The sequence below is a fragment of the Chelmon rostratus genome, chromosome 4, assembly GCF_017976325.1.
Source record: "Chelmon rostratus isolate fCheRos1 chromosome 4, fCheRos1.pri, whole genome shotgun sequence".
Lineage (NCBI taxonomy): Eukaryota > Metazoa > Chordata > Actinopteri > Chaetodontiformes > Chaetodontidae > Chelmon > Chelmon rostratus.
This window is the reverse complement of record NC_055661.1, coordinates 12,875,271-12,891,795: the sequence shown is the minus strand read 5'-3', so window position 1 is coordinate 12,891,795 and position 16,525 is coordinate 12,875,271. Positions and strand designations below refer to the sequence as shown.

At 40.7% G+C, this 16,525-nt stretch overlaps 1 protein-coding gene across 3 annotated transcripts in view; it reads left to right on the top strand.

Moving 5' to 3' along the window:
• The first annotated feature begins 3,816 nt into the window (after window positions 1–3,816).
• Window positions 3,817–16,525, top strand: part of arid3a (AT rich interactive domain 3A (BRIGHT-like)) — a 48,446-nt gene continuing 35,737 nt past the window's right edge. For all 3 annotated transcript variants that reach the window (XM_041935140.1, XM_041935141.1, XM_041935139.1), the window contains exon 1: window positions 3,817–4,070. The gene's annotated coding sequence lies outside the window, so the exon portion shown is untranslated. The remainder of the gene's footprint in view (window positions 4,071–16,525) is intronic.

The following is a 16,525-nucleotide window of genomic DNA, read 5'->3' as shown; positions in this document are numbered from 1 at the left end:
TTTCTAAAAAGGCACGTGCACTTTTTGATTCTTCCACTAGATGACGTAGTGGTACGGGGAGCAGCTTTAACAACCTGGAACCAACCAAAATGGGTCGACACAGCATGCAGGGTTGACACGTTTAACAGAATATGACTCATCTGTGTTGCTTGAAGAATTTTGGGCTTCACTTTGTTTGCACTGTACCTTAAAAAGTAGCTGGACAGATGTCCAAACAAAAACTTCAGAGATAAACTGAGACATTAAAATGGATACATTGATTTCTGAATCATTATATGTTACAAATCAAACAAATTAACGCTTCTCATGAAAGCATGTATGAGCATTAAGAAAAGCATTTAAAAAAGACTGAATACCTTGAATCTGCAGCCCAGACTCATATTTGCATGGCAAACATTTAGTTACACGAAGTCAAACACTAAGTATTTGCAATTAAAACAGGATAACTTTTCTGTGAGTTTTATGTTTATGTACAGTGCTTAACAAATTTATTAGACCACCTGTCATAAAAACGAGAAAACACAAATATTTAGAAATCTGTCAAAAACTTGTTTCAAACTGGAACAACTAAATAGTCCTTATTCACATATATTAACTTAAAATCAGAATATTTTGTATGACCTCCTTCGACCCTGCTTGCATCCTTGCTGGCACTGTTTTTAAATACTTTTTCGACAGCCTCTTTTATTATTGAGTTCCAAAGAGTTTCTAGCTGTTCCCAGAGACTCGCTTTGGATGAGACTTTTGTGTGATCTATTTTTGAATTCAATAAATCCCAGATCTGTTCAATGGGATTCAAGTTCGGACATTGACTTGGCCAGTCCATCATTTCCAGTACTCCAGATTCCTTTTTCCCGGTCAAGTAGTCTCTGCACAGCTTTGCAGTGAGCCTGGGGTCATTGTCTTCTTGGTATATGAACTCACGACTGATCAGGTTCAATCCAGAAGGGATTCCATGATGCGCCAAGATGTTGTGGTAGACCTTCTTGTTCACGATACCGTCGATTTAAACTAATTAGCCCATGCCATTTCTACAAATAAAACCCCATACCATAATGGAACCGTGTTTCACTGTGGGTGCAATGCATCAAGCATCCAAACGTTCTCCTGCTTTTCTGCAGCCATAAACACAACAATGCTGACTGAAGAGAAAACGTGGACTGCTCCATCCAGAGTACCTTCTTCCAGTCATCTACAGTCCAGTGTTTGTGCTCCCTGGCAACGTTTAGGCGTTTTTGGATGTTTGCAGGCCTCATTAATGTCTTCTTTGCAATTATTCTTCCTTTTAAGCCTTGTTCCTTCAGAGACTTTTTCAGATTCTAATCTAGAAGCATTAATCAGCAGTGGTCTTCCTTCTGTCTTCAGTACTTGAAACCTTGAGGTGCCTGACATTGTTTTCGGCCTCTTCCTTAAAGCATTTTATAAGTACGAGTCCCTGCAATCGAGTCCAAGGCATATTTTAGCATTAAAGATATCATTTTGATTTAAGAGTTTGCACATACCGGTGGATTAACCATCATAGAAACATAAAAGAATGTTTTGGTAATCAGCAATACTGTTAATTTAGGGCAGTAACACTTTACACTTGGTGGTGGTCTAATAAATATGTTAAGCGCTGTAATGTACAGTAAGAATCCTAAAGTCATACTGGGAAAACTGGTAGTAAAAAGCACTTGTTCTCATCTGCATCCAGAAAGCTTTCTATCTGCTGCACTGAGAAAAGAAAATCAGATAGAACACATGCTGTTAATATTCACCTGAAGGGATTAAAGCTGGACGCTTGATTATTTCTAAAAGCTTGTTTGTGTTTTTCTGTGTTCCCACCACCTATTTTCTCTTGCTGTTTGATGCTCACATCATTGTGGGTATAAAACTAGTCATTCGCTGTGCTGACCACACCCTGCCAAAGACGAACTTAAGCTGAAATGCATCATCACTGTCTGGTTCTTCTGATATCATGTGTGAAATTATAGGTGTCATCACCACAGAGAGTCTGTTTGATTTTAATTTTATTTCTCTCTTTGTCAGCGCAATGCACACACTTCTCTCCTGGATCCCATTACATCTGATGAGGCAGAGGGAGGATCATTTTCCTGTTTTAAATATCTCCAACTCTATATTTTAGTAAACAGCTGCAGCCACCAACTGACCAGTCAGCACTCACAGGCCTTTTAAAAAAAATCTTATTTGGATATCGATGACATGGCCAGTGACTTTGGGAAGCTGTCAACAATTGTGGGATGAGGACAGAAAAGACTGCAGGTAATTTTTTTTAGCATTTTTTCCAATCTGAAATGTAGAATTAGTCCTTGTGTTGCACTATGTGACACCTAAACACAGGTTTACCTTGATTAAGATGGAACAGGGCTCATTAAATTGGATAGTTTTGAGTTATGTTAGATAACAGACGTTCTGAACATGTAATTCCTGCTGTGGAGTATCTGAAAGTGAAATATAATGTAGTAAGAGGTGTTGAATGCAGTTTTTTTTCAACATTTAATGCAGGTTTTAGGTTTCATTCTGATGAAATCAGACAGTGGCTTTGAGAGATTTTTGGTATTCTGTCATCTTATTCAAAGTGGAGTCTCCAACCCTGCGTCTAATAAGAGCAGTAGCATCAGTTTCCCTCAGCAGTTTACTATCATGTGTTTGATATTAGTAATCAATTGATCTAAGTCTGAGTCATTCATTCATTTAGTGCGGCTACACATGTGTTCTGAAAGTAAAAAGCTGCTCAGCGTTAGTTTAGGTGAGTTCCCCCAACTCAGTACGCCACTTTACCACCTTCATATTTTCAAAATGAATGCTATGAGACCCTGTGAAATTAAATGCCACTGTATCAATTATTTACATAAAAACCAAATTAGGCATCAGCACTGTAAGGCAGGCTGATTTAAGCAAATAAGCTGAGGTGTGCTTCACTTTTAACCTTATTTTTTATACAGTTTTCACACCAAACACAGCATCAATACTCTCATCCAGCCTCTCTGCTGAACAGGGACTCTCCACCAAGGCACCGTCACTAAAAATCAACAATGAAAGGAAATGTAAACATACACCTTTAGCCCAAGCTCCATGACAAATACTGACATTTACATTGTACACATTTATTTTAAAAAAATTGCATACTTGAAGGATTATTAGAGGCCCAAACAGATGCAAGTGTCAATATTCTTAGAAGGAAAACATGAATGAGAGAAAAGTTGAAAAACGGCTAGTTTCATCACGGATTTATCTATAGCTAATTCCTTGATTAACCGATTTGTGCTTTGGTCTATAATATGTCAGGAAACAGAGAAAATTACATGTGCACGGTGATCAGAGTGCTTGTTTTGACAGAATCCTCACAACTGAGAAGCTGGAACTGCAGAACATTTGGCAGTTTCGCTTGAAAAATGACTCGCATGATGCATGGATGATCAAAACAGATAAACGGCCAGATTCAAACTGTGAGACACTCCTGTGGAATCACATTTCATCGAGTTTCACAGACACCCTTTGCAAGCAAGGCGCTGTTTTAAGTTTGTAGAGCCTAGGTGAAGGGGATAAAATACAGCTGGGGCTGATGCACCCTTCCTGCCTCACTCTCCACCCTTTTTGCCCCGCTCCTAGCCCACTTCATACTTCACACCCTCGCATTTACAGACATCCCCTATACGCGGGGGTGGGGGGTGTATGTGGGGGGGCCGGCCCCTGCTGATTCAGAGGTTAGGAATTTGCATCTGATTACTGTTTGTCAACCAATGATGTGACTGTGCAGGCCGGAGAGTCTCTCCACGCCTCTGTCTCTGCCTCTCTGTCTCTGTCTGTCTGGCTGAGCGTTGCGGGCTCTCAAACCGACACTCTGAAAAACACAATTACACGCGCGAGCCGAATGCGTGGATATCATGCAGTCACATGAAACCACTTTAATCGTAGCTGATAAACGCACGGGCGCGCTCTCCTCTTCCTCTTTTTGCTGCTTTTTTCTCTGTGCGTAAGCGGAGGGGGACACCGCATTCACAGACGGGGAAAACAGGAATGTTTCTTCCGGTTCCAAAGAGTGTGAAAACTGAACGGAAGCCAATGTGGTAAGTTTATGTTTTCTCTGTGTTTTTCGTTCGCCTTCTTTACGTCTGCGCTGTCTCATAAATCGTTTTCGCTGGCGTGGCTTCCTCCTCGCTCTGCTGCTTCTGTTTTGCTTGTCACTTACAAGACGCTGCTTTTTTTTTTTTTAAATCGATCTTATCAAATCGTCTTATCAACAGTCTATTGCTAAGGGAGTGGATGGACTCTCTCGATGTAACATTACGTATGTCACCGTAACGAACGCAGTTTAACCTCTTGTGGGTGAAATGGCACTAGTTCTTGTAATAAAATCTAACGGAAGAGCCGGTGTTAGATTTTTAAAAAGGTTTTTTTGGTAGTTACAGATAGAGAGCAATAAAATGAAATAAAATAAAATAAAAGCGAGCAGTGGTCGTGTTTACTGGCCGCTTCAAAACTAACTTCAGCTGTCTTTACGGCTAGCTAACGCTCGGATTTCGACCGTTAACTTGATGTCACGTTCTCACCAAAATACTGTCGTAAAGCCATAACTTGGCTAGCTGCTTTAGCTAATATCAAAAGCTGATTATTTATAGTATTAAACGGGGGCTTGAGCTAGATGTCAATATCGGTTAAATCAAATGTTGGCGTAATACAGATTCGTGGGCTAAACTGCTAATTAAAGTGCTTTTTTTAACGATTTTGCCTGTGGTGGGGGCGCGCCTGTGCAGTTTGAACCCACCGTTTTTGTGTTAAGTGTTTGTTACAGCGCCATTAAACATCCCCTGTCGTTACAGCACATCCTATTGCCCTGTAAGTTGGATAGAAAAGCCAGTGCTTATGACAGCACCAACAACCGGGCCTGTGAAGAAAGTTGGACCTGACAAAATGTCATGTTGGGGGTCAAAGCAGAGCCAAGGGGGGAAACTGGTGGCTTCATGTGAATGTAATTGAAGCTGCTTTCGGGGCCTTTTTGCGACTTACATTATCAAATACCCAAAACAGAGTGGTGAAGATGTTGAAATATTGTGGTAGGCAGCCTATGTGTAGATGTAAACAAAAGCACTCATGGATCAACACAGGCACAGCCCTATTTAACATTTAATATGATTTGAGACTGAATTGTTTTGATTGGCCGAGTATGTGTGCACATACAGGGAATTTGACTTGGGCTCTGTCACTCTCTCGCAGGTGAAATCCCTTAAGTTGTTAGGTATTTCTTTGAAAGTGCAAAGCAAAGGTGGAGTGGGCAGATAAAAAGAAAAAAAAGTCAGCATCTATTAGTGGCTGAGACCAAGTCAAGTCCAACATGTCAGGGGAGCGATGTGGACACAATGAGCTGCGTTCAGTGCTACAGCAGGGTGGTGGGAAAATCCGCTGTACACAACAGGCAGTGTATTCCTCCGTATGACATCAGCGGACATGAAAGGGGGCAGCAAACTTTTCTTCCCAAGTGGATTCAGAAAAAGCTCAAGGGGTCGTCTTAATGTGTTTTTCAGGAAGGTCTGGCTGATTGTGTCAAGCTGACAAACCTCACAGCCACAACCAAAACTGACTTGGTTTGTGGTGTTATAGTTTCTCACCAAGTAGTGGGGGTGGGGTGGAGAACATTCACAGGAAACTGGTTTGGTTTTAAGGCGTTGTGTAGCACTTTGTCTGAATGACCTTAAACATGTATGTTCTGAAAACAGAAAGTCTGGGCTCAGTGTGAGCTAAATGTGGTTTCAGAGGATTTTCCAGCTTCTGTAGGTGAAAACTTGAATGAAAAACATGTTGTAGTGTAAAAATGAACAATTTTAAAGATACGTCCTAAGCAGTTTTTTAGAAGAATACAAGACACTGGCCCACATGTTTTATTCTACTGTAAAACTGAGATCACAGAAACATGGTTATGAACTGTCCTTTGCATGATGAAAGTTAATTCAACGTAAATCCTCTGACATTATTTCGGTTTACTGTGATGTCACAAATTGATGAGGCAAACCTGCACCAGAAATCTGAACAACAGGAACAGGATGAAGAAGGAGCCCGAGAGAGTCTTTTCCTTTGGAAGTTTACTTTTAGAATTTAATGGTGAACATCCACCAGCCATTGGTAGAATAATGGTCAGGTTTTACTGCACCTGGTTTCTTATGCTCCCAGCTATGTAAAGTTGTAGTTAGCAAGCAAAAACAAAAGTGTGAGATGTTAAATTGTGGAATTTGGCTCCTGCAGCCTTTCAATGTGATTATTAAGCACTGGAATTCTTAAGAGAGATTTCCAGGCCCTTATTGCACCCATAGACCCCACCATCCTCCAATCACCTTAGAGGCTTGCCCAGAAATTGCCACACTAATCTGTTTGGTCCAGTCTGACATATGGTATCCTGTGGCCGGCACCGGCCAACTGTACCAGCTCAGTGTTTCCAGTGGAGAGAAAAACTGCTGCAACGAGTGGGTGGGGGGCATTTACGTTGTGGATTAGAAACGTATGGCTGGCGATCAGGTCTTAAAAGGCCTCCCCTTGCTTTTGCATAATGTCGGTTGGCCTTAATAAGTAACACTGCTCGTTACGAAACTGGATTTATATAAAGACGCTTGTTGTTGCTCTTGATTTGAAGAACCGATGCCTAGGTTGTATTTTTGTGGATGCTCTGTAATGTCCTATCAAAAGAAGGTCTTGAAAAAAGTGGCACAACATGACCTGGGGATACCAATATGATGTCAACATTGTGATTCACATATTGTAGAATTTTAGTTGTTAAACTATCAACTTATAGCTTGATTATTGTGCTTTTAAAGCTGCATTAGTTATGCAATGCAGATTTCTTAAGTTATTAGTCTGTTACAGCTGATGGAAATGAATTACTTATTGCAAGCGCCAGCGGTTAGATTGTCAGTATTAATTGTTTTAGACTGTTGTTGGCAATAGCTGATGTAAAAGTGACTATGTAAATATCTAAAGATACCAAAAAAGACAAGTATTGCCTCAAGAAAAATGTTGTGGCCATGAAGGAGAAGCTTGTGCAATAGTTGGCACGCTACTAGAAAGAAACCAAAAGTCAACATTTCATTGTGTAATAGAATCAGTTACTTTAATCAAAAAAGGATTACATTTATATAAACTTAATGCAGCACTAGCACAGTAGGTCAGCTGAAAATTCATGTAGTAATTAATCATCAGTCATTTATCTGGAAATAATGGTTCAAGCTTCTCCAATGTAAGGATTTGCTGGCTTTCTCAGGTTTATATTGTTCAGATTGTTCAGCTTGAACAAGGACTATGCAGTAATTGCCTTGAATTTTTGAAATAATTAAAGGTTGTTAGGGACCATTTTGTGACAGTTTAGAGGCAAAAGTATTGTTTAAAAAGATAATCAGTCAGTAGTAACACTATGTTTTAATTGCAGCCCTAATTTGATTCTCATTTGCTGTTTACCAGAATATTTTTCCAGCCAGTGAGATATTGCCATCGCATCAGAGGTGCACATTTAATTTAAGCCTAGTTTCATTGTAAGAGCAGACACAGGTATTACTTCTTGGCTGTCATCCCTGCCTGTCTTCTCATAGTTCTGAAGTTGTGTGCTCTTGGTTCTCAGGAGTGTGTTTGCCATGACTTCCTTCTCATGACTTGCAAAATATTCCCTCTGGCCTAAAGTGTTTGGTGAGATCTGTATTGAAACCAACTCAAACTCGGCTCACACAAAGGCCTGTGTATTAGTCATGTTCATCCCAGCTAGAGCCAGATCTGTGTTTGTTGTTTGTAGATTCACACCTCAGTGTTTTGAAGTCTGTTCACGGTACACATCAACATGTAAGGCCGGCCGCGTTGTCATTTAGACATTCAAAAGAAATCCACACAGCTTCCTGCGATGGCTGATCTCAGCCCGAGGGTATTTGAAGAACATTTGGAAGCACTAAATGTAAAATGCAAATAGCATGCTCAGTTTGCCTCCAAGCATCATGGCTGAGTGAGCGGCAGTCACTGGCAGTTGGCCAGTAAACTGGTTAGTGGCTTGGAATTAATGACAGACAAACATGCACGGACGAGACAAACAGGTCTGACGCCCGTTTGTTTTCTTAGTATCAAACTATAATCCTTTACAAGGTTGTAAAGGCTGCTTTTTATGTTGTCACTGCATTCAAATCACCCTCCAAGGCTTAAGGGTGTGGGCTTTGGCTTCAGGCCTGCATTGTGTCACTTGAATGTTTCAGTAATAACCCACCTGTAAATATCAGCCCAGTGAATGCGAGTGCTGCTGTCTGCGCACCACAAGCTTTCCTGCCATTAAAGAAGTGGGAAGCAGCGCGGCTTGGCTGGCTTTCAGCTGTTCCTGTGCCAAAAGCTACATTTCTGAAGGGCCTGTGCGGCACGTGGGGCTTTAACTCTGTTATCCTGCCAAAAAATGCAGGAAAAAAAAAAAACCCTCACAAGTTACTTCACTGCCTGGGCCGGAGCCATGGGGGAATCCCAGCAGGGCTGACGGTGACGCAGGCGGAGAGCAAACTAAGGAAGGGTCTGAGCTTTTGGGATACCCTGCAGTTCCCGAACCAAGCCTCTGGGACAGTTGTAGGTTTTGTGTATTCAGGCAGCAGCCTGCACTTGGGTCAGAGTCAGCGTGATCTATCCTGGTACTTGTCTGCCTGGATACCAGCACACAGCTGCAACATGCTGACATGTCCGTCAAATCTGAAGCATTTGTATTTCATATTTGCGTCTGCTGCACTGGCAGCCTGCCCAAGCAATCAAAAGCTAATTTAATCGGATCCTTGCCAAAAGATACACGTCCCTCGGGAGTAGACATAGCTGCCAGTTTTTATTAGCCGGTGTGCAGGCACATGAAGCTGTAATCCGCATTTAGCACAGAGGTGATAATTTTTGTTCTGGATGTCTCCCTGTACAATTCAGAGAGCTCTTTTATCTAAGATTTCCACTCGTCCATTGCCTCTCTGTAGACAATGGACTTGATTGTTAAAGATCACAATGCCATGACGTGACTGCACAGTCACCATATAAACCAACACGTTAATCCAGTTTGGGACGTTCATGCCATTCAATGAAAATGCAAACCCCCTACCCCACCTCTCCCGCACTAGAGGAACTATCATCATACCGTCAGTTTAGAGTTACAATAGCAGTGCATTGAACTCTGCGAGCAGCAACATGCATCCTGTCTCCTGAATCTCTCAAAGTTTTTATGGCAAAGTCGGCTAACACACGTGAGGAATTTGACTTGGTGGGCTGTCTTTGCAGCTCACAGTAAGCACGATAACAGCACAGATTTATTACTGCGTTGCACGGGTAGTAGAGTGGTGTTAAAGGAGTGTTTAAGGTAACAAGTTATATTTCAAGGATTTTGTTTCCCCTGCACAATCAGCACATTTTTTCTGATAAAACAAACTGAAAGGACACAAGGACACTAATGCAACCAATTACAATAATCCTGCACTCAACGCAAGCTTTAATTGTTCAGATTCTGCCAAGCTCATGTCAGAAAAGTGCTGCTCGAACTGGTGGTTGAAGTGCAAGGAACAAAAGGAAAAATGAATGAGCAAGAGCTGGGACAACATTTTAACCAGATCAGAGTGAGACATGAAGTGACAGAGTTGTTGTTTCCCTTCGGCAGTGACGGTGTTTGCCTCCTCCAGAATGGCCTGTGTTTCTCCACTAGAGCTGTCATCACATGAGATTTATGTTAGCTGTCATGCTACTACGGTCTCCACGTGAAGCTGTAGGTGAGGTTGTAACATGGCGAGGTCAATATCCACCCGTGAGGCAGCGAACATAAATACAGCTGAATCAGCAGAGGCTTTTTTTTTTCATTCTAGCTATTCATCTGATGACTTTTCCTGTGGTTAGAGGAAGTCGCTCTACGTAGCTGGGTAAAAATGTTTTCTGTGCATTTTCCCTGTAGGCTATCCTGTCTTTAAATAGCACTTGTTTCCAACATATATAAAAATCAGATCTTTTCAGCCCACGTAGGAATGTTTTGTTCTACTTGACCCCTTTTACTCAAGAAGAAAGACTTTGTGTAGTGTGGTAATTTTAAGGATGATACTATAAGTCGTTCATCGCTGATATCTTGTGCTAATATCCAACATTAAAATCGTAGTTTTTAATCCCACAAGTGTTTGTTTGTCTTACTGTTTAATGTCTTATTTTAAAAAAAAAAACCTAATCAGCATCAATAATCTAATTAGTAGAAGGAAATGAGCTTTCTCTGCTTTTGCACTTGTCCTAAAGAAGAACATCAGTCAAATTTATACATGAAATGTGAATTTACCAGCACAGAGATGGGCCATTTTCCTTCCTCTCCATCACTCATTTCCGAGTGAAAAACATTGTGCCAACACTTGAGTCCATACCTTTTTGTATTTATTAGAGTGAACTTCAGGTCACTCATTCTGTAACATCAGTTCAAATCACTTTGAGCCTTGCTCGCCAGCACAGCTGGCTCCTGCTGCTTGATAGATGGCGACAGATTTCACTGCTGAGATGTGGAACACTGGATTATTTTTGCTTTATGCTCACTCAATTTATGGCATTGCTGGGGCTAATCAGATTTGGCTCGCTGTGTTGCCTCGGCTCGCTGGAAGAGGTCAGTGGAAAGTGCGTGACGAGCCTGCGCGACACTTCCTCAATGATCTTGTTGTTGGTGCAATGGGGCTCAATGGAGCCTGTGTTATTGCCTTGCGAGGTAATGCAGCAAGGAATGTGAGAGAGGGACTCATAATCAAGACCAGCGCCACTGAACAACTTCTTGTTTTTATGCTTTTTTTTTATGTAGAGAGGATCATGAATGGCTACTGTTTGGCTACTCCCTTCACAGTTACTCTACAACTTCTGTCATATTAAATGCAAACCAGTGTTTACAAGACCTCATGACAGAACAGAACCATTTAAAAATAAATCTAATGAATGTAATGCCTAATATAAAATTAATCTGTCAACATTGAATAAAAAGGAAATTGAAATAGATTGTCATAGAAAATATTGTTATGTGGAAATTAGGTGAAATTCAACTTGATATTAACTATAGCACACAATTTATGAAGTAAATCTTAATATATTTCATTTTTAAAGTAACTGTGATACGATGTTACTACGAGTGTGTTGCAGCTAGAATTCTTTCTCTATTTATTTATTTTTACCCAGACTGTGAAGGCTTTTTATTCAGTTCTGTGCACTTCTCACCACTTCAATTTAAGGAGCATTTAGGTTTTAGATAGGGGTCTTCTCTGTCACTCATAGACCAGGCCCTTCAGTAAGATCTTGACCTAATGTGGTTGGAATATTTTTTTCCATTTGCACAACATTGCATTAGAGACATGCCGCTAATCTCTTTTAAGACATTTACTCTTTGTTTTATTTTATAATAATATTAGAATAGCCTCTTCTTGGGGAAAAAAAAAGAATAAAACTCACCTACTCAGCTTAATTTTAACTGTGAGGAAGAGCTCAAAGCTGTTAATTGAAGCAAATATTTTTTGTGTTGCACAAACAACCTAGAAGTTAGTTGCTGTCCGGCTGCTTTTCTGTTGGAGATGTGACAACATGGGAGATAAGAAATGTACATGTTGAAGTACTTTTATTCCCCCCTGAACAGAAATGAAAAATGAAAAATTGACTTATGCTTTGATTGCAAATAAAATGCAAAACTAATAGGAAAGTCTTAGGAAAGGGGAAGGACAGCTTTGTTTGTAGGCCCGATAATTTTATAGTTATTTAGTGTGCTACGCTGCAGATTGCATAATGATGTATTAAACTGATGCTGTGTATTCAGGTGGCAGGATTGAATGACACTGAAAACTTGATGTCAATATCAAAAAATAGAGATGGACTGAAAAAGCTTTCTGGAGCTGCTACAGTCAGAACCCCACAGAGAAGTGTCATATTTGTACAGGAATGTTTGTGTTGATAACATCAGTACAAAGCCTGCTTCACTACTGACAGAGTACACTTACACACATATACTCTTTACGCTGAAGCTGGTTATGACATAAGTCATCTGACTACAAGTCAGGTTGGAGTCTTTTATTCAAAGCAGTTGTAGCATGAGCCTGAACACGATAGCTAATTTGATAAAGAAAGTACAGCACAGACAAACTGCATCAACAGAAAATCAAAGTTGCAGTGTAGTATCACCCACACTCATTTACATGTGAACTTAAGCAGCTAAAGAGCAGAAACGTGAGCACTTAGCACCAGAGATAGAGACGAAGATCATAAATCTTATGGATTGCCACTTCAAGAATCTGGTTCTCTCTGATTTTCCACTCAAGCAGAGCGGACAGAAGTTCATTTTAATTCTCACTTTGAAGTCTAACGAAGACCTCACCCGGTTCATCTCAAACCGCACAGCTTTAGTTTGCTCTTTCGCTTCATGAAACGAAATGAAGACTTTTATTCCAAATGCTGAAATGCTAGATATGCATCTGCTCTGAGGTTGGTACATGAAAGTAAAACTACTGACTGAGGACTGGTGTTTGTGTCTGTTGCTTTATGAGAACTTCAGCACAAAACTAGTTTGTAGCAATCGTGTTGGAGTCACCATTTGTCAGTGTTTTCTTTCTTCCTTCACATTCACTGCACAGAGGATTGTGGCAGTAGAAGGATTTAATGCTCTTTCTAGTGTAGATTTTACAGGCTTCGTACCTATGCAAGCAGCCAGTTTTATATGTACATATGTGCATGTATGTGAAGCGGTGTGGGTCTCTTTATCTCGTTGGAATTAGACCCTTAGCTCTCGTTCTTATCACTCTGCCCTGTTTGCTCAGACCTTGCAATCTTCCACCTCCCAAATGTGGGTTTGAAGAAAAAGAGGATTAACCCATTAGCTCTCATCGTTTCGACTTTATCCTTCAGTCAGCCACCTCTCAAAGTTTCTGTCCCGGTGGCTCCTCCCTGTCCCCACATGGGTCCCCCACCACCTATCGCAGCAGGCCGGCCTCCCTTTAGCCAATTAAGGTGTTAAATGAAGGGTCTTAAAGGGTCAGCTGTGCACTTTCAGGGATTGTCTTTGTATAAGGCTTTTATTGCACAATGTGATCATTTCTGTATTTCCCGAGGGCAAAAAGCCCTCTCTGTGAGGTCAGAGGTCACTGAGTCATAGGAACAGAAGTCCTGCGTAGGCCTGTGTAATTGAAGAAAATCTTGTTGATGTCATGACTTGCAATAATGAACAAATGCCTGTGCTCGCTGACTGAAGAAAATAAATAAATAATTCTGGCCATGTTTTTATTGAACAAATTGTACATGAATTCTGTGCTAGCTAACCTCGCAGTCACCACCAAGTTGTCACCAATCTGAAGGTAGCTGATTGCTAGCTGGGGTTTCATCTGATTGGCTGATCATCTGATTAAAAGGACACAAAGCAACAATTGGCTTTTGCTGTATTTTTTAAAATGAAGAATGGTCTCCACACTCAAGAAAACAGCCTTTTGCTCTTTAAATCCACATGAGATTAATAAGAAAACATGGAATTTGAGAAAAATCAAAACAAAATTCTGGACAACAGTTCTAGAACCAAGCAGGTTGATAATGTAAAGCACAGTGGTGATTTCCACACTGGCTACAGTATAAAAACACCCCAGCAGGGGTTTTTAAGGAGATTCATTCCTGGACCACTGTCACTAAGCTATGCTTTAGATATTGAATGCCTTATCACTCTAGTCAAGGTCTGGTTATTCATAATGTGCGAGAATGAGATATCAGGCAACCTCCGGCCAGTTTGCGCAACAGAATTGCAACCAAAAAAAGATACCAACTTCCTAAAGCATTGTTTTTACCCTAACTACATGTATAAATCTGGCTTGTCGACAGCAATAAAGCAGCAGAGCTTTGTTTCTCTAACAACCATTCAGCGTTTAGAAATAAAAGACGTCATCTCCATGAAAACATCTGGAAAATGTGACAACATTTTGGATTTATGTGCTGCTGCACAACACCAGGAGACTGAGCGTTGCTATGTGACGAGTGAAAGGCATGAGTACCTGGGTGCAGAGATGTGGAATGCCGATGTTCACATGTTGCTAAGTTGCTCAGTTTATCGAGCATTAGGGGTATGCCATATCGTCTCACTCATGATCATACAGGTATAATTTTTGATTTGCAAATACCATTCATATCTTGATAATGGCAATATTCCAACTTGTTGATGTAATGACGTCAGTCACACAGCAACAACCAACATGATTGAAAGCGAACATAACATTTCTACCGGCGTTTTGGTGGAGGAGTTAGTTCTGTAAAGGGGAGCGACTACAGCGATGTGGAAGTGGTTTGGTTACGAGAGATCAGATGTACAACAAACCACTGTAATATGTAAGAAGTGACTGTAACAAGAAGAGGCAATGCAACAAACTTATTTCACCACCTTGACCAGAAGCACCTAGTTGACTACAAAGCAGAGAAAAATCCAGGAAGGTTGGTTCAGTTTTTATTGAATATTTAAAGCCAAACTGTTACATTTATGCTGACATAGAAAACTATGCCACATATTTTGTTGCAATTTTATGTTTTTGAAATTATGAATGAAGTATTTTACAGTATTTTGTCATATTGACAAGAATATTGCCATCGCAGAAATGCCCAAAAACACTGTGATATTCCTTTAGGACCATATCACCCAGCCCCATTGAGCATAAGCGAGAGTCGTTTGAGGTGTGTTGAGGGGTGACATCAGCTGCTGTAGTGGGTTGAAATAAAACCTGCAGACTGCAAACAACTAGAGAAATGGATCAATGTCGGAGCTATTCTTAATGATCAGGCACCCACAGTTGATTGTCCACCCTATCAGATGGGTACCTGCACACAATGTAGAAAACATTTGGCTTTTCTCCTCATAGCCTTTCTTACAGAGACACATTACATTTAGTACTGTGTTTACATCTATTCTCATTAGACCATTATCACTGTCATATATACAATTCTGAGTCCCAAAAAGTTGTCATTTGCGAAGTTTTTGCCAACAACAGTTTTACGAAGTGTTCCTGAGTCCATGTAGTAATATCCTCTACACAATACAACAATTTATACACAAAGTGTTGAACCTTGCCCCATCCTTGCTTGTGAACAAGCCTTTTCAAGGATACCCCAATCATGATACTATCAGCTGTTACTAATGAACCTGCTTACCTGTGGAATGTTCCAAATAGGTGTTTTTGGAGCATACCACAGCTTTCCCGGCCTTTTGCTGCTCCTGTTCCAACTTGTTTGAAACATGTTGCTGGTATCAAATTCACAATAAGCAGATATTTACAAAAATCAATGAAATCGATGAGGTAAAGCATGAAATGTATTGTCTTTGTACTGTTGTCAGATCTATGTCAAAAATGATTAGCAAATGATCACATTCTGTTTTATTGATGTTTTAAACAGTGACCAGACTTTTTTTGAATTGGGGTTATGAAAGGTTTTGTAAGCATCAAACCTGCCTCATCATTTGGGGAAGCATGGTGAACATGTGTAGTGGCGCAATGTAATTTGCACCATCTAGCATGTAGGAAATCATGATGCCTGTGATGAACAGTGGTATGAAACAAAGCGACCACTTCTGCTTCCCTCTGCACAGGAAGAGTCAACAGAACAGCTTTGTTGTAATCACTTCTGTCTTTGAAATTACATACATGACACGCTGTAAGAGGGACAGTATTAGAGGCAGTATTGTTTTGGGCCCAAACATGGAGTGAACACTAGATATTGTGCTTATTTGCACACAGGTTCAAAGTGTGGCTACTTGACATGTTGAGTAATGGGTTTTGTAAATATTGTAGTGTGCACATACAAACATGTATGGGTTGTCCTGGTGTGAATTTGCCTAAGTCACTCAATGCAAAACACAGCAAATGGATTCTCCAGAGGTGGCACCAGTGGTTCTTGGCGCCTCTTGGCTTCTACCCCTCTGTCATGTTTTGTTTGGTTTCTGTAGTTAAGTAGAACAGAGACAGGTTGTCTCCGTAAACCCAGATCCTGTTAGGTAAGATGTTTTAATCCTCCTTATACTGGTGCTATTCTCCATCTGACAACTGCAGGCGTTCAGTTGTGCCTCTATCGCTCTTTAAGAATGCAATGAATCAATATTGAATATCTGTCGGCTGCCTCACTGCATCTGCTCCGTCAGTTGTCACTTCCTTCACCCTCTGTAGAAACCCAAGTTTCACAGCTCTTATTTCCTTGCGCAACATTTCTCTAACATACAGCCATAGCATTGGGTGTAATACTTTGTCCTGTGCATGCTGTGGGCCATTATTGACTGTTGCTTGATCGAGTTTTACTGATTTTGTCGACGTGTTGCATTTTATTAAACATCTTTAAGAGTCTTTGCTGTCCAAAGTCCATTTTGTGGCTCTGGCATCTGACCAGTTTAAATGAGGAGCTGCATGGTGTCAGCTGTGTGTGGACTGCTGCTGGGTGTGTGTTTAGTTTGGACTGAGGGCGTTTGTCTTCTTATTTTTCTTCAAGCTTGCTATTGTGGCTCAGTCAGTCCATGTCGCCCCTCTACATTATGATTGATTCTCCC